This window comes from Argiope bruennichi, chromosome X2 (assembly GCF_947563725.1).
Source record: "Argiope bruennichi chromosome X2, qqArgBrue1.1, whole genome shotgun sequence".
NCBI lineage: Eukaryota > Metazoa > Arthropoda > Arachnida > Araneae > Araneidae > Argiope > Argiope bruennichi.
This window is the reverse complement of record NC_079163.1, coordinates 131,565,539-131,587,626: the sequence shown is the minus strand read 5'-3', so window position 1 is coordinate 131,587,626 and position 22,088 is coordinate 131,565,539. Positions and strand designations below refer to the sequence as shown.

The window sequence follows — 22,088 nt, the reverse complement described above, 5'->3', positions numbered from 1 at the left end:
AGTACCGGATCCCGGACTACGGTTTGCGTGAAACGATGTGGCCGGAGGCAGCCGAAGGAGATGGCGGTGAAAGAGTTTCGCCACGGAAACATCGCAGCTGGGCGAACCTGGACCGAACAGTCATCTTTGGAGCACGGCGAGCGCATTGCAACGTTGAAGTCTGGCCAGCGGATTTAATTTTAATTCTTTTAGTTCATTTCATAATTTTCCACAGGAAACTATCCTTGTCGACTTTTTAACATGTAACATTATTTGTTGTGAAGCAGAATGCAGTTTGAAGACAATGAAGATACTTTTAATTTCGTGACGTCGTTTTATTTCATTTTGAAGAAGCAGGCATATGTACAAGCGATGAGCACACAGAACGACACAGAAAGGAAGGAGGGAAAAGCTCTTGAACATTTTATCCCTGGTCTTATATAACCTATGATTTTGATAGGGAAAACATTTCTTCATAGTACTAATATATTACGAGATTTCGATAGGGATTTTCGTTACATGCGCGAATAAGGTAGGGGAAACAGAGGGAGATTTTTAAAAAGAATTTGCCTGATCAGCGGTATTTTATCTCTTCACGCGGAGTGTGGGAAAGTTAGTTTTAGCTGATTCAGCAGTTTAACAAAGCTTCTCTTGAATTAATTAAGTAGAGACAGTGGAATTGGATCACGAAATAAGAGAATATTTTAGAATGAAGTTACTATGGGCTAAATTAAGATAAAATCTTGAAAATTAATTAAATTGAAATTAGAGTTTAAATATCATTACATATATATATGTATGTATGTATATAGAGAGAGACTAAAAACGATTACACATTTACAGAAAATTTTTAGAAAATAAAGGATGAAAAATTAGTTGCAAGAATTATTTTGCTCTGAAAACATTATTCAAACATGATATAGGCTTAAAATAAATTTTAAAAAAAAGCTGAATTTTATTAAATAAGGAATTATGCCACACATAACCACTAAGAAATAAAATAAATATGATTAATGAACAATAAATTGAATAAATATATACAAAAAGTTATTGAGATTTTAAAAACAGTATAAAATTATTAATAAAGTAAAATTAATCATATTTAATCATTAGTAATCATAATTAATCATTAATCATCTCAAGAATAATAAAATTTGAATCTGGAAAAGGTGAAATCAGCAGAAATGTGTCACATCTCATTATTACAATGTTTATCTATTTTTAGAATTTATTTAAACTCTAGAAATGTTTTTGAAATATATTCTAAGATAAAAGTACTAATAATACAATCAAACATATAAAGGTAGGGGAAAAACAGGTAGACATATAAGGTACAACAAAGTGAACATCATATGAAAAGGGTTAAGTTCATGTGAAAAAGACTAAAATATGTTAGAAACTATTTTTAAAAATAATGAATTTAGATGCACCAAAACTACTAAAACTTTTTTTTTCTTTCATATGCATGTAATCTATATTATTTAAAAATGATTGCAGAACAGTATTCAGCAACAGAAAGGATAGTGAGATATTGATTAATCAATCTCAATATAATTTTCTTTGCTCTAAATGACTGATTTTGAAATTTTACCTCCCTTTTTAAAAAGTCCTGATTTTTTTAATTAAATTTCTAGGCATTTCACCATAAAATGTGTACTAACTTCTATACAAATTTTTATCTTTTTTTACTACAGACATTAGTGCTAACTATAATTGTCAATCCTACATATAATAATTTTATTAATGACAACATATCTTGTTCTTGTATATGGTTTGTAAAATATGAAAAAAAAACATTAAAAGCATCAATTATCTTTCTAATAAAGAAACCACCAGAAAATTAATGGCTTTGAATTATCAAATTATCAACTTGAACAAACCCGCTAAATTTCAGACATTTCTTACCTTTCAGACCTTGCAGATTCAAAGATAGCTTTATTTTTTAATTCCCACTAAAATATAAAACAAGATTTCAAGACTAACACAAATCCATGATTATGTTTTAAATAACTGATATATGTGAAAACATAAGCACATAATTTTAACAGTTATCATGTCTAAATAAAGATAAAATTATCAGTTTCTTGAAGTTCTGAAATTTATGTTGCAACAAAATATTATCTAACATGTAAAACAAAAACAAAATTTTAACCAAACAAAATGTTTCAATTTTTTTTGCAGACTGGGTATAAATTGCAAAAAAATCGGACTATTAAATGGAAATTATATATTCTTTCTGAACTGCAAGCTGAAATAAATACTGTCAACTTTCTATAACTCAAATAACATATTCAGTAATCAAGCATATTTTCTGATAAAAAAAATGTTAAATAAACCTTTTTGAAAGAAAATGATAGAAATTGTCAAATAGTAAGCCAAATTAAATTAAATTTAAGAGAAAAGAACTAAAGTGCATATTGAGTAGCATTAAATTTAAATTTTTGATATGGTAATAAAAAATTTAAATAATGAGATTAAAATTTTACAAACATCAAATTAGAAATATTGAAAATCATCAAAATGTCCCTTTTCTTGTTTTTAACTGACAAAAAATAACTATAATTTTTTGATAATATCATTTTCAATAAATTTGTAAAACAATGGACTCGCACTACAGAGGTGGGGAAAAAAAGATTTAAAAGGTAAGGCTAGTGAAAAAAAATATATATATTTGCAAATTTTAAACTATTTCTTGAAAAGTATTATAGATTTTAATACAATAAAAATATGATAAATGCAATATTTGAAGTTATTCTGAATAATATTTCATTTTAATTTATTACAGTTTTACTCACATATTTACAGCTTTGCTTTTACAGTTTATAACTTTTACACAAAAGGAAAATTGAAAAATAAAATTGGGTTAGGCTCAAATTTGGCTCACAAAACAATTAATTATTTTAAAATTTGCCCTTTATTTATAAGATTTCATAGAATCCACAGTCTTTCTTACAGTTGTCTCAATTTTTAATCATATACTGTAACTCATATTCTCTGGCATAACAACATCCACCTGCATAAATATTACGAGTCATTATGCCCACAAATTTTGTGGGCATAATGAAGTTGGAGTGTTTTGATGGCAAGTCTAATATTTATAAAAAATTGCACAAAAAAAAAAACAGAATGTACTGACTGATTAGCAATGCATGCAAAGTGGCGAAAATAATTAGCGAATAAAACTAACTTAATTGGTCCAGTTATTAAGGGTGAGTGTTATAGTTTTATTTTGTAATAACTCTTGAAATGTGTTGGGGGGCAGGCAGTTATTGACGATTTATCTAGAGATCATGAGCTTACATTTGAAACAGATTTTGTCGAAATCAAACAAGTGGTTAAGGCTGGGTGACTGGTTAACTTTTTTCCTTATTTTTTTTAACTAAACAGATTGTTGATTTAATAATATTTTTAGGGGGTTTTGTATTTTTTTTAATATCATGGCTCTTAAAGTTATTAGTGATTTGTTTTTCCATATGTATTTATTCCCTCTAACAGTTCAGCTGGCTTTTTGTATTCATTAATTTTTTTTCTTTCTTTCTTTCTTTCTTTTTTTTTTTTTTTTTTTTTTGAAAGAAGTAGTAAAGGAAAAAAATTCTCAATCTCATTGAAGAGAAGGCAGTGAACAAAAAAAAAAAAAAAACTGCTGCCTTAGCACTACAATATACATTGAAATAGATTTTGAAGGCCCCTCATATTTCAAGACTTGAACGCCTCTACCACCTGCGCGGAAAACTGCCCCCGATCTGTACAATACTGGAGCAGATAATTTTCTCATACATTGGCTGCCATAACCCCTTGACCTATCTTTTCAAGATAAATTTGTCTAGGTTCACCTGACAACATATAAGTATGACATCTCTATTGACAGTTCATAGGATACTTCCACACATATCTCAATAGCTAACCAGTCAAAGAGACAATGGGAATCTAACAAAATATGCAGAATTTCATGATCCAGTTATGTTAAAAATGAACATCTGTAATATTTCACAGTGCTAATTGTTATGCATGAAAGCTTACTGGCAAAAACTAATTACTCATATCATCTGCATTACAGAATACAATGAAGAAGAGTGTCATGCTATTTGATTCTGGATCATTTTTGAGTACTTTACAGCCAGATAGTGGTGAAAGAACCTATGCATTCATTTTTAAAAATTCCAAATTTAAATAAAAGATAAATTAGGCTTAGTTATTGCACTCATATGAGTTGTTAAGATGATAGAGAATAATTATTAAAAAACATAATTTTTTTATCTTTCTGGGGGAACAAAAATATAAATAATATTAGTATATGCAAATTATCCTTTCAGCACATTAAAAGATAATCAGGATTAAAACATACCAATCCATTTATTCTCAAAAACAATGCAACTTTGCAGAAAGCCAAATTTTGTTTTTAGACTCCTTCTCTTCTCACATAACATATCATTTTCCAGAATAATCTGAAAAAATATTTGCAATTTATAACCATAATTAAATCACAAGACTTTCAGAAAGTGATAAATACATTTTTTTTATTTATTTATTTGAGCAACAAAACTAATAACAAAACCTTAACTACCTTAAATTTGCCTTATTGAGTAAAGAAAATTATGCAGAATTCTATTAAATAATCAGTACATATATTCTTTGTTTATTTAAATATTGTTTCAAAAACATAAAATTTTATGATCTACTAATTAAAGATTTTTTGTATAAATATTGATGGTTAATTGGCTGGTTTATTAGATATATATTATTATTACTATTACTATTATTAGATATATATTATTAATACTGGTATATTAGATTAATATCTTTCCTTTTTGATTGGGCATATTTTGACCTTGTAGTTTTCAATTCTGATTAGATGACAAAGCTAACATTGTAGTAAGTATTTTTCTTCTCAAATTTGTATGCTACATCAAAATTAGTTACAAAAGATTCAACACATCACTCATAAACATAGTAAATATTTCATTGAATGATGTTTTAAACCTATAATTTTCTGTATCTGTTCTAAAATTGTTCAAGTAAATAAAATAAGTAAGCATAATGCTTCAGAACAAAGAGAGAAAAAAATAAAGGAATTCAATTATTCATTTATCTTTTTTCACATCATTTCATCTTTTATATAACATGAAAGTATATTTTTGTAAATATAGATTCCTAAAGTCAAATTTCATTATTTTACACAATTACATTAGAAACAAATGCATTGCAGTTTAAAATAACACATTTATATACTTTACAAAGTCAAAACTGCACAGCAAAACAAAAATGGTTTCTATATAATTACACATCAAATATCAGCTATATAATATTACCAAAGAATAATCTACAGGCATGAATAAATTATTAAGTTTTTACCCCACAGAAAAAAGAAGAAAAAACTTGGTTATGAATGAATATGAATTATGATTATTATATTATTATATGATATGAATTATAATTATTATACAATATGAATATGATTATTTATTTGAACCAATGCAAGCATGATAACTGCATTTTTAACAACTAATTTAAATAATCAATGAAAATTGTTTCCATTTTTTTTAATCAAAGGCTTCCATAAACAAATCACAAAAGAGAACCAATTCATCTTAATTATCTTATAAGTTTGCGCACAGAAAATGAAAATGCATTTTTTCGGCAGTAGCTGTATATATCTGAGCAATGACATTACAGGAAGAATGTAAAGTTGTACAATTATCAATAATTAACTGATTAAACATAGCATAATTATTTGTGAAGAAGATTTAGGATACCCAAGCTTGATTTCTGTACAAATAAGGATGCCAGTTTTAGGATCTAAAATGTTCTAACATTTGATTTTAAGAATGTTAAATCTCATTTTGAAGTTAATCAATGTAAACAAGAAAATCATTCAGTTATAGCTTTATATGTTTACTAATTTTTGCTATTATGTTAAAATTCTTTATTATTTTAGCTAAGTGAAATCAGATAAATATTTATAATTCATTCGCTAAATATATATTTTTTTTTCTTTCATGAGTGTGAACTAAAACATACATGAAACTATATCTAGAATAACATTCACTCTTAAATATCCAGATTTCAAACAGCAAAACTTTTAGAAAGGTTATCTTTTTGGTATTTAGAGATCTAATTAATATGGATGAAAGATTATGCAAATTCATCCAAAAAAACCCACAACTCCACTAAATAAATCTTCATCAATTATAGAATATAATTTTAAAAAATACAATTATTGAATTTTGTAGCACAAATGATGGTATCCCAAAATACCTCATGAAATCAGAAACACACAGAAAAATCTTAGAATTCTTTATTGTTGCAGTATATCAATATTGTAGTTAAGAGAGACTTATGGTGTTGTACGGATGAAATCACCAGCATTTGGGAATCATATTTTATTGAGATTTCTTCAAGATTCCACATGTGAAGACACACAAAACATCAAATTACACACACATACTTAACATAAATGAATAAAATATCACATAGTTTCTAGTTGGGTAGCAAACTATCACAAAGTAGTGATGTCTTACTTACTAACTGAAAGGTATCACGGGAACTATATAAATAATCTGCCTCAAAGTACCATCTAGTGGCAAGAGTGGAGAATAGACACCATATATATATATATATATATATATATATATATATACCACTGGTTACAATATGAAGAATAAATTCCGCTCTCTGTTTCCTGGCAGTAGAGGAGGATGCATAAAATCTTAAGAGAAAAGGGGAAAAAAATTAGTGAGCATTATGGACTAAGCTATTTTTACAAGAATCTGCAAAACACATGTAAACCAGAACAGAAATACATTAAAATGTAAAGTACAGTTTGGCATTTAGGATAACAAATAGTCATGTAAATTAATTCACTCAATATTATTAGAAGCAAGATAGGCAGCTTTTAACTTCAGAAAAATTATGAACTGCAATTCATAAAAAAGTCTATAAGATAATTAAATATATTTTAATCCACAATCACAGTATAAGACACTAAAATTTCTCCTTTTAAAGGATAATTGACTACTTTTTTCCACTCTTAAGATTTTATTTACATTTATTTGTAAACCTTTAAGCCATATGGGGAAAATATTGGGGATATTTTACTGTGGGTGGTCGTCGAGGGTTATCGCCAAGTAACAAGTAGTAAACAAAGCGAGCGATAGCTCACCGACGCCGGTTACCCATTCGTTTCTTCCCTGTGAGTGTTATGAATTATGATCCGTTGAACTGTTAAGTGTGAAGCGGTTCTTTTATCTCGATCTCGATGATAGACGTATCGGGGCACCCGTCCTTGGAATAGGACTATCCCCTTAATGACATAACTGGTAGAAACATGACTTTTAGTATGTTGCCATGATAACTGTGGTTGTTCCTGACACTACGGTGGAAGGAGAGAAACTGCCTTGGATCTTCAAACGAAATTTGCAGGTGAGGGAGAGTGGGTGAGAAGTCTTGGTCAATAGGAATGCAGGTTGTCAGGGGAGTAGGAGAGGGTGATGCAGTGGGTTTTCTGAGCTCGGTGAGGGATAAACTATTGTACATAGGTGACCAATCAGAAAGCTGGGTAATTGCAGAGGATTAACTTTACTTTTGGTGGGACTTAGCTGATCAGAGCGTTCAGGATTATCATCTTTTTTTCTTCTTTATTTTCGGGTTTCTTTGCAAGCTTGGCTGCTTCTATTAATTTGGGGAATTCTTTCAATACTTCTCTAAGTTCTTTTAGCATTTGGAGGGTTCCAAGGAGAGATGGGAAATCTTCAGCTGCTGTCAAAGTGGGCTCCATATTCAGTTTTCGTGGTGGGGGAACGGGTTGAGGGTCTTGTTTTCTTTGATTTTTCTTCGTCATTTCTGAGTAGGAGGGTCTTCCGTTAATGGTTGTCAGTTTGGGAATTTTGAACATCCTTTCCAGGCAGCTGTGTGACCAGTTTCGTTACAATTTACACACATTGGATTCGGAATCTTTTCTGTGATGTTGCAGTTCCTGGTTGCGTGATTGCCACCGCATTTTATGCACTTGGGTACTAATCTGCAATTTCTAGCGGAGTGGTAAAAACCTGCACAGTTGCAACATATTGTTGCAGTTGATTTTCGTCGGTAGCTTTCTATCTTAATCTTTAGGTGGAGGAGGGATTTTTCATAGTATATGTTGATAGCACTTTTAGTTTTCTTAACTTCCAGCAGAAATATTGGATATAGAGACTGCATCTTATAATTTCTGAGTTGGGAGATTCTGATGATTTCGTAATTTCTCTCTTCTAATTCTTTTGTGATTTCATCTTTATCTGCATTAATTGGGAGACCTTTCAGGATAACTTTTAGTGGTCTTTCATCCTGATTTTCGGATAAAATAAATTCTGCTTTTTTATCTGTTAGTATTTCTATGATTTTGGATCTTTCTTCTTCAGTTGCTGGGTGTATTGCGATCATGTTTCTGATAAGCTTGTTTTCAGTTTGGGGGAATTTTCTATGGATTTCTTGGAGAGTAATATTGTATTTGCTTGATAATTTCAGGTTTATTGCAGCGGGTCTATTGATGGTTGTTTCTTGGTTTTCCTGGGTTTGGCTCAGTACTTCGTATCTGTTTGATGTGTCCATGCTTTCAATGGTTTCCTCAGTTTTCTTGATTTTAGCTGCCTTTTTTGGGTTTACTTGTTGGAATTTTTCGGTGTTTTCATCATCTATCTTGTGTTTTGCTTGGGATGTGTTTTCGATTTCCATTTGTTCTACTTCATTTACAGCTGGATCTATTTCAGAGTTAGGGGAATTTTCTTTGGTGGTTTTTATCTAATTTGTATTTTTCCATAAATTTTTCTATTTCCTTTGCGTATTGCGATTTGAACTATTTACTAGAATTCTCTTGGGTATTGTCTTTGCTATTAGAAGAGCTACTTGACCTGGGAGTTGCAACAGTACTTGACTTGTCCTTTCCCAATGGTGCTGTGTAGTTGTAAGAGTGGTTACTCCCCCTAGGGGAAGTGCTAGTTTTCTCTCGGAATCCTACTACTTTAATACTCGGTCGGCTGCCTTTCCTGCTCTGAGATAAACTACTTGAGCATCTGCTCTCAGAACGTCCGTCTCCTTCCATGACTGGAGACTGAATGAAATTGTCTGACTCAATGTGGAAGCGGTTCTTTTACATCCGCTTTGGCAAATACATACTGTTTTTTTTTTTTTTTTTTGTCTCCGGTTTTGTGCTGCCACTGTAACATTAAGTTCCATTTAGTAATGATATTAAAAAAGAATTTCGCTGAAATGCGTTTTTGTGCTTTCGCTATGATATAAAGCTCCATTTAGTAATGATATTATTAATAAAAAATATTAATAAAAAGTAATAATGAAAGTTTAATACGCTAATTAATAAATTAAATACTCATACAATTAAACGTTTTTTAAATAAATTCTTCCCTATAGTAATAATTATTTTGTTCAAATATGTTATTGTTTTTTAATGATACCAATAATTTTTTTCACTATATTTTAAATATTTAGGGGGGTTAGTGTAGTCGCGTTCTATTCCTTAAGTTGTACTGAATAATTATTCTTTGTATTATTTTCACACTTTTTTTTAGCAATAAATATTTTCACAATTTTCAATTCAAGTTGCAATGTAAAACTGACGTCAATGTTGACAAAAGAACTAAAAGTTTAAAAAATTATTATATGAATAAAATTCTCTAAAAATGACCAAAAGAAAATGAAAAACTATATAAATGTGCTCATCTCTGTTCCAGATATATCTACGTAATCTTTAGGCTCTTCCTTTGTTCATTATAATGATATTTTTGTGTGTTCCTTTTCAGAAATTAGGCTGAAATACTCAGATAAATGGGAAGGTAAAATTTGTATAGAATAAAAATCATTAATCAATACCATTGACATTTTCTGCATATTGCTAAAGTTTTTATACCAATAAAAAGAAGTATTAAATATGGCCTTTTTACAGGATCGTCTACAAAGAATAGTTTGATTAAATATGTTGATGCATTTTTTTAACCAGAAGTTGGAGCCAACAACATTTATAATTTTTGTTTACTCAAGATATAAAAAATTACACTTTCTTTTTTTAATTAATATTTGGAAAATAATGTGAAATATTTTTTACTGTTATGCAGTTATTATTAACAAGCACAAGCTTTTTTTAATCAATGGATTTGAACAATTTCCGTTCCATGGTGTTATAAAAGTTCAGTGAATGCCCACAAATAAACTTCGTATAACTTTAAAAAGTATGGATAATGTTACAAGCCTATAAAGTTGCTTCTCAGCACGGTTAGTTCAATCACTAGAACGACTGATTTACAATCATCTGTATTGGATGCTGCTCGGGTGCTGAGCCAGTGATCCCAGAGTTTGGCGACAGACTTGGGGATCATTTGGCGACTTGGCGACAAAATAGATCATGTCGGAAACTTCTCGGTCTGCCTCCCGGAACGGCAGTTTCAAGCTGCAGTGAATCAGATCGGAATCGCCGACCCGTGGCCCCATCATCATTAATTCGTTCTTTTTGTTTGAAAATAAAGCAAAAAACATATTCTTCGTTGAACAGCTTTCGATATTCTTATAATCGATCTTTCAACATTCTTAAACGTAGTAATTAGTTAATTACTACACTAAAGCTTTAGGATAAACGAAAGTTTCAGTTTTGCCATATGGCACATAACAATGCAATTAAAACTGACAAACTTATTAAGTAAAATAAAATTTTATTTTATGAACTCAACCTGGGGAAAAAAAAACAATAAAAAGGAGAGATGATAGTTGCTGACTTCAGGGATTGATCGCGGAGCATTTGAACTTGAAGCTCTTAACCTCCGGTTCTAATAATATTGAAAGAAATACAGAACATGTGCAATTACATGGAAGATTTTGATTGTAGAGAAAAATTGAAACTTCAAACTACCTAATAAAAATTGAAGATTTGTATATGCGAGAAGAATAAAATAAATTTTAAAATGCAGGGAGGGTAAGTGGAGAAAAATTTATTTAATGGAAGTTCGCAAAAGCGTTTCGAGGATGGTGCGATGCCTGCCAAGCGGAGATGATATGTTAATTGAACACGTTTAATTTTTTTTAATCAAAAGGGAAAAACTTGACTCAAAAATAGGTCAAACAGTTGAAGAAATTAAAATAATTTTAAAAGACAGTGAATAATTTCTGCATGTGCATATTTTTGTTTTTATTCTATGTATTGAAAATAAAAGTATATTTAGAAAGCAATTTAATATTAACATTGGCAGAAATGTGCGATTGATATACATGGTTAAAGAGAAGCAGTTTTAACATTTCGATATCACCGCACAAATTTTGTTTAAATTAACTTTGAAAACTGATTAAAAATGACAGAAAATTTGCATGACAATGGAACTGATATCACTCTGAAGCTAACTTTTTTTTTTTTTAATTTTAAGTTGGTATATACATTTTTTTTGTGTGGCGATTCATTCAAAAATAGAAAGTTTAAAAATGGAAATTTACTCAATACAGAAAAATTATCATATGCAAATATTTGTCTAATAGTACATCCTCCAATAATCATTGCTTCAAAGAATGGATAAAAAGTTATAGTCACTATTAAATGATTTCTTTCCAAATAAATTTGCCTAAGTTATCAAACTGCGTACTTCGCAGCTCTTGATTTTCAAAATTGAGTTAAAAAAACAGACCCCCCCCCCGAAATTTTAAGAAAATTATTCATTGATGGTCTTCATAATTATTAGTGAATTTGGTGTAATTTCTTTTAGCTATTTTAATATTTATAAGGTTTATCGAATTCTTTGTTGAGAATAATTTTAATAAAAATAATAAATTAAAAACTAAAAATATAATAATAGGATAAAAATAATATTATTCTGCCAAAAAAAGTAATAGTTCTTTGAGAATGATTTTCATAACACTTCTCATAAATAACATTTATAAGAATTTGAAGGTCCTCATTTAGATGCTACAGCATTTTACTAAAATTCTGAGATCCTCTATTTTTATCTCTTTCTATTCTAATAATAAATGATTTTTGTGTCTTTTGACGACAATCTACAGGCCAGGCCGTTAAAGCTAGAGCTATTTAACTTCGCATGTATATATTTTGGAGGGGGAGAAATGCAAACTTCAGAGATATTTTTTGATACTTTGATTGGAGTTTTAATTAATTAAAAGTAAATGAAATTTCGGCATTTTTCGGCTACAAGTCCTGAAAATATTTTGACACAATGATAATTTTTACATTAACATAAAAAGATAATGTTAAAATTCAAAACATTATCTTTTTTAACATGATTTTTTTCTGTTCTAAATCAATTTTAAAAAAATATCTTAAGCATGTTTTGTATTATAAAATTTCATTGTTGAAATAAAATTCAAATCGTTTTCATTGTTGCTATTAATATTTCATCCTTTCCCCCCATTGTTTCTGAAATAAAGGGGATGATTTGGCTTCTTTTTCCATGTTGAGTAGTTTCCTGTATGAAATATGGTTTTAATAAAAATTTTCTTTCTTACAATTAATGTTTTAACTTCAGAATCAAATAATGGCAACATTCATGTCATAAAACTGAATGTATAAATTCATGGGTAGAAAATTAAGGAAAGCATAGCACAATGAATTGAGTGATGTAAGGTTTCTAAAGTAGTAAAAACATTGATATATCAATGTTTGAAGACTTTTCCTGAGAAAGCATGGGAAGGCATGAGTACAAAATTAATAATAATCAATATTTAATATTAATCAATAATAATCAGTATTTCATAAAAAAGGGGAGGCATTGCTGGTTATTTCACTCTCAAGTAGTTTCATTTGTAATTTATATAAAATCGGAGGAAATTATTAATAATTTATTACCTAGATGGTAAAATATTGAGTTAACACTCATAAAACTTAATTATCTAGACAACTTTTGCATTAAAAAATAGTATACACTTAAATAAAAATTATCTTAAGTAATAAATAAAAGTTAACCAATTTAAACATATTAAAAGAAAGTCCTTCTTATTTTGACAGAATTTAATTCATTTGGTCTGTTAAGAAGAATTCCTTAAAATTATAGATTATTACGTACGAAGTTTTTTTTTAATTGAATATATTTCCGATTTTTTTCCCTTCTTCTTCTTAAAAACCCTAGGTTAGAAAATGAATTGTGTATTCAAAATTAAATATGAAACATCTTATCGACTCTCTCAAATCAAGGTGTGTACAGGGAGCCCTTTTTCGGGATCGTGGAAGTTGCACTCAGTCGCATTTCCGCTAACTCATTAAAAAGTGTCTTTTGCGCTTGCATTGTAGGCTTACTGGGATTTAATTACCTTTGGCAGGAAAACTTGGCGTGCATCTAGAGGGGCAATAGAGAATGCACATTTCTCGTATTGATAAGAAAATGATTGATGATTGAGAGTCCTTTTCCTTGAAATATTCACTTTTTTTCTCATGGTAGAACTGATAAGTTCTTTCTATGAATGCAGGAACATTTTTGAAAGTTTATATTAGATCAGGTGCTCTGTATGTTTGATTTTTTTTATCTCCGTTATTTGGATCTGATTTTAAATATGAATAATTGTATTGAAATGAATTTGAATTGAACATTGAAGTTTTCGAAACATCAGAAGGAAAGCCATCAACTTGTATAACGGATATCAATATCGGAAGTATCAATGTAGCCTTGAAACGTGGTAACAGGCGCTGCATTAACGAACAGTCTAAAAAGTGTAAAGGGCTGCTGGAAACAAAAGAAGACAATTTATTCTCTCAGAAATGCACCATTCTTGTAAGCCGGATGAAGCTCAAATCGACGTCAAGAAACATTTAGTAAAAATTAAAATGAGAGTTCGAGATTATCAAGCAATGTCTCACTATCATCAATACTCTAATTTTCAATAATGAAAATAAAATGATTAATACATTTATAACCTTTCCTTTCGAACTATTTGATTTGTTTGGATATTATATTATGCAAAGCTATAATTTATACTAAATATACAAAAAAAAAATCATTTGATTACTACTCTGATTGTAATACTATCAAAAAGAATTTGAAATAATCTTTGAAAAATTGACACTAAAAACTATAGATATATCAAAGTTTAGAATATTCAACTTCTATAATAAGTGTTGTAGATATAAAAGTATCAAAAATTGCTACTCCCAATAGTCTTCAATATATCATTTTAGTAGGAGTAAAATTGTCTTAACATTTATTTAAATCTGATTCGCAATGGAAAAGAAATTGAAGAAAAAAAAATGTGCATAAGTGGATTACTTCGATCATAGAATTCTGCCAATTATCTACCAGTTCTAAATTATTGAATGCTAATTTTTTGTTACTTAAAAAATACTGACGAAATATGGTCATATACAAAATTAAAAAAAAATACTGACAGTCAAAGCTTCAATTATATCGAAAGTCAATTTGATATTTAAATAAGTAGCATTAAGAGGCAAAATAAACTTTTTTTTACTTCAAACAACAATTCTTTAAGTTATGAAGAATGATATATGATTAATATTATATATATACATATATATTTGCAGCAGATAAATAATAGATTTCAAGAATTCTTCTGCCCTTTTTATACAAAAACACCTTTGTTTATTTCAACACACATTTATGTCAAATATTTTTTTTTTTTAAATATTTCAAATCATGTGAATTTTATTTGCATAATCAATACTGCTTTTATACAGAGAAATGTCTGATAGATAATGTATATTTTACAAAAAAAAATATAAAGAAATTAGATTTCTAAAGAGGACATTTTTACATGCGAAATTTGAAATATATATATTATATAGAATAAGGTATTTAATGCATAGGTAACTGAATTTTTAGGCTATGACAAGACTTAAGTTCTGGCTTTAAATTCAGGTTTCAGTGATACAACTATGTAAATTAATTAAAAAAACTTATATAATTGATCAGTAAATAGACTGATTAGATTTTGATTTTGTTTCCTTCCCATTTATCTGATTCTATAGATTTTGTTTCTTCTTCGCAATTACATTTATTGCGTTAAGAAGAACATTAGCTTGTTGTTGTTTATTTTAAAAGGAGTATTTTTAAAATAGCAGAAATAAGGAAAGCCTGTCACATTTGAATCATATAAATAGTTTTTAATGAAAACTGACAGAAAACTAATTTCAAAAAACAAAAGCAGTAAATTATTTGTAGTTTATTTGTCTTTGAAAATGGAATAAACTTTCGGAGAAATACACTTTTAAGTAGAATAAAACATAGCTTACTAAAATTGTTTCATCGGTTCAATTAAAGAAAATGATTCCTCAAATTACATCACTCATTTCTTTAAGCTCAGTAATACAAAATAGGTTTTGATTTTCAAGTTCATATCAGCATATAAAATCTGAGCTCAAGTTTGATATTTTATGAACTGTAGCATTTCTTCTTTTATTCGTTTGTTTCTCAAGAAATAAAAGCATACCGCCTTAGTTTTCTATTGTTTGGTGTCTTTTTATATTAATTATTATCCTTTTGCTTTATTTTTTTCCAATCCCAATTAATGATAATGATAATAATTACAACTGATTTATGAGAGCTGCGATAGACTTCTTGATCTGAACATCAAATTCAAGAAATAATTTTAATTCCAATTTAAGCCCCTTTTGGAGACCCCCCCCACAAAAAAAAGAATAACCTAACCTTATCTTTAAAGTATTTGAATTAAATTATACTGTAATAAGTACTAAAATGTGGTCAATAAAATTTACTTTCAAAGAATATAAGATGTTTTGTTAATTTCAAGCGGTTTAAACACTATCTTGCCTTTGCTAAAGCATATAACATATTTATGAACTTTCATTAAATTAAAAAAAAATAGAATGGTATTGTATTATTTAAACTGCTTAAAAATTGGTTCGAAATTAACACCTTCAACACCTATACGGAATTTCATTACCTTAATAATTCTTGGGCATATGTGATTGAGTTCAAGTGACATAAGGACTGACTTTTTGAGTTAGTCAACAAAGATTTATCAAATATCCACTGATAAAGTTAATTCATCTCTTAGTTCAGATATAATCCCAATAAAAATTAACTGAATCCATCGGTACCATACAGAATACTTTTGTAGAAAATGGGACTAGCTAAAGAACTTTTAAAAACGGCAGCATGTAACATATGAACAGAAAACTGCGAGTGATGATGAATTTCTTGCACGAAGAATTGTTTTCACTTTTCCAAACATGAAACTTTTTTAAAATTAATGTTTCTATCTAGATCAAAGCAACATTCATCTCTCCAAACAACATTTTTCAGAAAAGTAAGTTTTGATTTTGCCTAAGGAAGGGCCTATTTGTTTGATTTTAGACGCCGATCTTGTATTCTATATGAATGGCACTTCTTAAAGTTGAAATATTCTCTACACAGTCAATTTTGGAATGTTGAGCTCTGGACTGACTGTTTCTAATCTAGCAAAAGGGTAGCCTAAAAAATAGAGACAAATGTCAATTTTTTTCATCATATATATGACTCTTCATTCTCACCATTTCTCTCCGGTTGAAGTAAGGATCCTACAATTTTTAATCACTAAATCACAAAGCCTATTAAAATGTTGGGAACTGAAAACGACATTGTATTCTTCTAGAACAAGGGAAGCATTGCGATTCCATACAAAATAAATCATCATCATAACCAAAAGTTTATATATATATATATATATATATATATATATATATATATATATATATATATATATATAGTATAAAATGAAGTCTCCTGAAAGCGTCTGTATGTTTGAACTAGAAAAACTCGAGAAATATTTAACTGATATTGGAGATATTTGTACCATTTTATACGGCATTTATTGGAGAAGGTTTTAATATATTGAAATCATATTTTAATTATTTTCCCACTATGATTCACGCATGCGTAAAACACTTATCCGCGCATGCGCAAAAACTTCAAATTGCACATGCGCAAATAGCAAGAACTGTGGTAGGCATAGAAGATACATTTTTTTTTTGTTTACCTTTGTTAGACAATCACGCCAGCACGGCTGAACGGAATTCGATAAAATTTAGCACAGAGATAGATTAAAGTTTGGAATAGGACATAGGGTACTATTTATTCCGGTTAATTGAGAGGTTAATTTTTTATTAATTAAAAACTAACTTTCCCACCAAAAATCTTTTCATTTCCCTATCGCCAAATGAGTAGGGCTTCAGCCTTTTTTTCCCCACGCTAACGAGATTTTAACGAAACATGTAAACGAGATTAGTAACGAAATTTTGTAATTGGAAGTATGTCTAGATGCAATATTTAAAAAAAGAAAACTAAATCTTGTTCCTAAGTGCAACCACTTAATGTTTTTTAGAAGAAGAAAAACATGTGACTTCAGAAACCATGCTTACATAGCTGTGAAATTAGTCTTATCGTACGGCCTAATATTTAAATATTTACTATTGTAATTTCAATTTTGATTACGATAAAGGTCCAATCTAAATTAATCTAAACTTTTGGCAAAAAAATTCAGGGACGAAAAAAAGGGGGTGGGGACGAATAAAATATAAAGTAATATATTTTATTTTTAGCTTTCTTTTGTGCATAGATTTAAGATAAATTGAAAATTAGTAATAAATCATTGGCAGCGCTTTTAAGAAAATAGGCAGAAATGTGCTACTACATTACCTGCGAATGAAATTTTAGCTCATGATACTGTATCTGAGAATTAAGAGTTGTAACAGTTGCATTACTCTTACTTTCTCTTTTGGATACTAGATGGCGATGCCTGATTAGGCCATCCCATATGTCATCCCATAGTGCAAGTGCATTGCGATTGTAATTAGAATGAGATGTGACGCTGAACTGTGAAGCCGCGAGGGTGAATGTTTTGTGTTTGTGCTTGTTTAAGTGTGTGAATGTGGTTATTAAAGAAATGTTTCCAACAACATTCGTCCTGTTGCTTTCTGCACAGATCATAATAATCTACATACCACCACAGAGTTTTATTGTAGTACGTGTAGATGTTGCATTTACCTGTCGATTGCTGGTACATTGGATTATGCATAGTCTAATCTGAGTGTAAATAAGCTAGAAAATGAGGTAATATATTTCAGATTTGAAGGAATTTCAGTAATTATCAACATTTTCTTATTGAAAATATGTTTTTTTCCCAGTGAGAATTAACGGGCAGTAATTTTTAAAATTATTAATAGGATTCCTATTTTATTTATTTTAGACAAAGCGCTTAGTATGTTGAAAGAAAAAATGCAACTTATTTGAACAATTTTAAAATAAAAAATACATTAGCTCATTTCAAGTATCAACTTGTCTTATATATATATATATGCAAGCATGCATACATACTGAAAGGACTAAACATTATTGATAACCATTTAAATTTGAAATAAAGCACTTTCTATGTATTTTTTTTTTCATTTTGTTAAATAAATTTAAAACGTAAGAGATATAAAGATTAAATCCTCATAAAACCAAAAATTATACTTCACTTTATTAGATTAAATTTGCATTATGCACATCAAAATTACAATTTTTATAAATGTCTTCTGTGTGGGAAAATTTTAAACGATTTTTTTTTTTTTGTAATGAATTTTCAAAGCAAAATTCTCACATTTTATTTATTACTTTCAATACTCGTCTGAAACGCGGTAAGGACATTTTTCTCACGGAAGCTTCGTTTCGTTATCAGAGACATGAAGTATCATTCTTACTCTGACATTGATTGATTACCTCTTGGTGTACATTGTAAAATCACCAAATCTTACATGCAAAGATAAAAGTTATAATGTGGTAACCTTTTTAAGGCTTGAGCGCAAAAGACACTTTTTAATGAGTTAGCGCAAATGCGACTGAGCGAAAGTTCCACACAACTCTTTCTTCACACCATTTAAAGCAGGAAGTAGGATTATAAACATTCCACTCCTCCTTCTTCCATTGAGAGAGGGTGTTGTCTTTCCCCTCCAGATCAATCAGTGACATTACTTGGCGGGAAATAGTAAAAGCCAGCTTCTAGTGACTAGATCAGCATGAGACAACCAAATTGATGGTTGTGTATTTACGCCTACATTAGATTTGGAACAAAGAATTAAATGCCATTTTTTTAAAAATTTAAAAGTAAAAGTTTATGGAGAAAATATTAGATTTTGTTTTTTAGAGGAGTCTTCTGAAAATTCTACTTCCCAACCTCTTCTCCTACATAGAATATGATCTTCGATTCGGTCGGACAAAAAAAAAAAAAAAAAAGAGAGAGAGAGAGAGAGAGTTCCTTTATCTGATCAATTTATTATTAGAATTTTCTGAATCGAGAGAAAGTATTTTAAATGCTGTGTAATGTCCTGATACAACAACAGAAGTGGAGCGAGAGAAAAAATTATGAATTTATCAATCGTACAATGTATTTGCAGTACTGTTTATTATTTTTTTATGTTTATTATTTTTACTGTTTATTATTATTTGTTTATTTTATCTTCTGTTAAGAACCTTTCCAGGATCTATTGATGCAAATGGAATGAAAAGATATTCTAAGGATTTCATTATTTTTCGATACAGAATTATGAAATCATTTACTTAAAAAAATAACGAACTCTAAATTTAGAAATTTGTTATGAAATATTTCTTTAGTTTCACTGGAAATAATGCCCATACCAGCAAATATTTTTTAGATGAATAATAGTTATGTTAGCGAAACTATGCAGTAACATGAAATTATTAATGCTTCTGTTAATTAGTAAGATTACTGTATTGTGTTCAAAGAAGTATAGAATTTTATCAATTATTTTACGATTCCTAGAAAAAAATGCACAGTTCAATGAAATAAATTTACAACTATACATTAATAAATGAGAATAAAGAGTATGTAATATTTTTTAATCTCTTTCTTTTATTTTGATATCTTTTAATGAACTTTTTCATCAATTATTAATATAATTTCGTACATAAACTTTTATTTTTACATTTTTCCATTATCAATCTATTTTCACTATTCATTCTATAATTTCATAGTTTTAATTAAAATTGCATGAAAAGAAAGCATTAAAATTATAAGTAAGTCGTGCATGAGAAATACCCCTCCTTCATGGTTTATTTTAATTCATTAATTTATATTTGCCATACATTATTTCTTACCAGACAATTTTTTTGCCACTTAGGCCGAGAGTTAGTTTTAGACAAAAGAGCGAAAAACCCATTTAAGGTAAAAATTTGTCAGATTGTCCGTACTGCGTCGTAATACATCCATAACAAATGTATGTATCAATACGCCGTAAAAAAAAATACATTACTGCGCATACCGCTTCACGTTGGGTTTACCAGAGAGAACGGTACGCAGATTAGTAATAGTTAGATTTTGCGATACAAAAGATAAACAAATTGGTGACATCTGGACCATCCTCAGTAAGGTAAGTACCCCCGTTTTTTAAAAGAGGAAATAATTCCAGTGAAACACTAATATAATATTAAAAATTCTTAATAACCTGTATTATAACATTTACACATCACTTTCAATAGAGTCACTTTATTACTGGTGAATCGTCAACGTCAGATAACGCTCCTCGGATCCGAGCGTGGGTCACGATCCGAGTCCACAAATTGAACGTTGGCATGTACAGTGGTGTCCAAAATACGAGCGACTAGATGGAGCGGTGCACCTTACACGCCCAAAATATTATTAGCCAATCAACATTCAGAGTGAAACTGCCATCTACCGACTCATTTCAGAACTTGAAAATTTTGTTATATTGTTTTTGCTGTTTGTTTTTTTTTAATCGTGACTTCATATCCAATTTATAAACTGCCTATTCCCCAGATTTTAAAAATAATAAAATTATTAAAGTGAAAACTGAACATTTGATTTTTAGTTATTGTTTTCAATTCATATTGTTATGTTAAATTTATATTTAACTTATATTGCTAAAAATGAATAATTATTACTTAAATTTATTTTAATGCTTGTTTTCCCAGCTTTAAAGTAACATGTTAAACATGTAAATAACAAATTTATCTTCAGGAGATTTTTACAAACTTTTTATAAAGTCACGAACATTGATAGTATCATATCCTAATATAAATGTTTAAAACAGCATATATTGCTATATAAATTTTTTTTCCCCAGATAGTCTATTTGATTAAAATAAACAGAGACAAATCAATTGTTGAATAAGTACCAATCATAAATTTACGTAAATTATGCATTCTTTATTTTAAAAACTAAAATCGCTAACGGTAAAATATGATAATACTAAGTGGAAAGAAGGTAAAATCATATGTTTTAGCTGTGACTAATATTTTTTTATGCAAATTCCAGTTTTTTGAAAACTGAATGCACTGTTTTTTTCTAATAGAGAGAACTATATAGAACTGTTTTATTCTAAAATTTAATACATTAAAAATAAAACTGCTTAATACTTTTCGAAGACCTTTAAAATACTGGAAAAAATTTATATATATTTTCTTGTATACAATGGAGCAACTAGAACAAAAACTGGTTAGGGAGTGTTTCATGCCGTCCACAACCCAATGTTATGTTCCACAAGTATGTTAAGAATTGCAAATTAAATTTAGAAAGCTTCTCCTAGATAATTTCTAGGTCTCCTGGGAGTCTATATAAGCACTTCTGTGCTTTTAATTTTTTACCTGACAAAAAAAAAAATCTTAAAGGTAAACTCTATGTAAACTAGTTTCTATAGGATATTAAGCAATAAATTAGAATTTTCTCCTAGCAATTCTATTCAGTTATAAAACAAGTGTTAATATTGATATAAAAACTATTTTTTGAAACATTAGCTCAAAAAACTTTTAATTATTATAGAAAAATAATTTAAAGCTAAATATGTGAATATATCCTTTCAAAACTATTAATTAAATAAAATAATTTGCATTACCACTGTTTAATTCATTGTGTACTGAAGGATAATTTCTCTAGTCCAGCCATACCACACAAATTTTAATTTTAAAGATTTGAATGAATATATTAACTGATCTTTTATAATATCAATAAAAACTCCTCCAAAGAAAAAAAAAGAATTATCAATTTAATTAGAAAAAGTGTTATATATATTTTTGTCTTTTTGTAGAATAAGTGCAGCATAGCATTTTCAATATAAAATTAAAATAGTAGCTAAAATGATGTGCCCATGCGCAATTAATTTGCAATAAAAT

At 28.8% G+C, this 22,088-nt stretch overlaps 1 long non-coding RNA gene across 1 annotated transcript; it reads right to left on the bottom strand.

The window, feature by feature from the left end:
* Nucleotides 1–1,346: 1,346 nt before the first annotated feature.
* LOC129960968 (uncharacterized) lies at nt 1,347–7,920 on the bottom strand. Its single transcript, XR_008783733.1, has 3 exons — nt 6,502–7,920; nt 4,325–4,424; nt 1,347–1,931 (listed from the first exon to the last, which is right to left on the bottom strand). It is a non-coding gene; the product is annotated as an uncharacterized LOC129960968 (long non-coding RNA).
* Between the last annotated feature and the right edge of the window lie 14,168 nt (nt 7,921–22,088).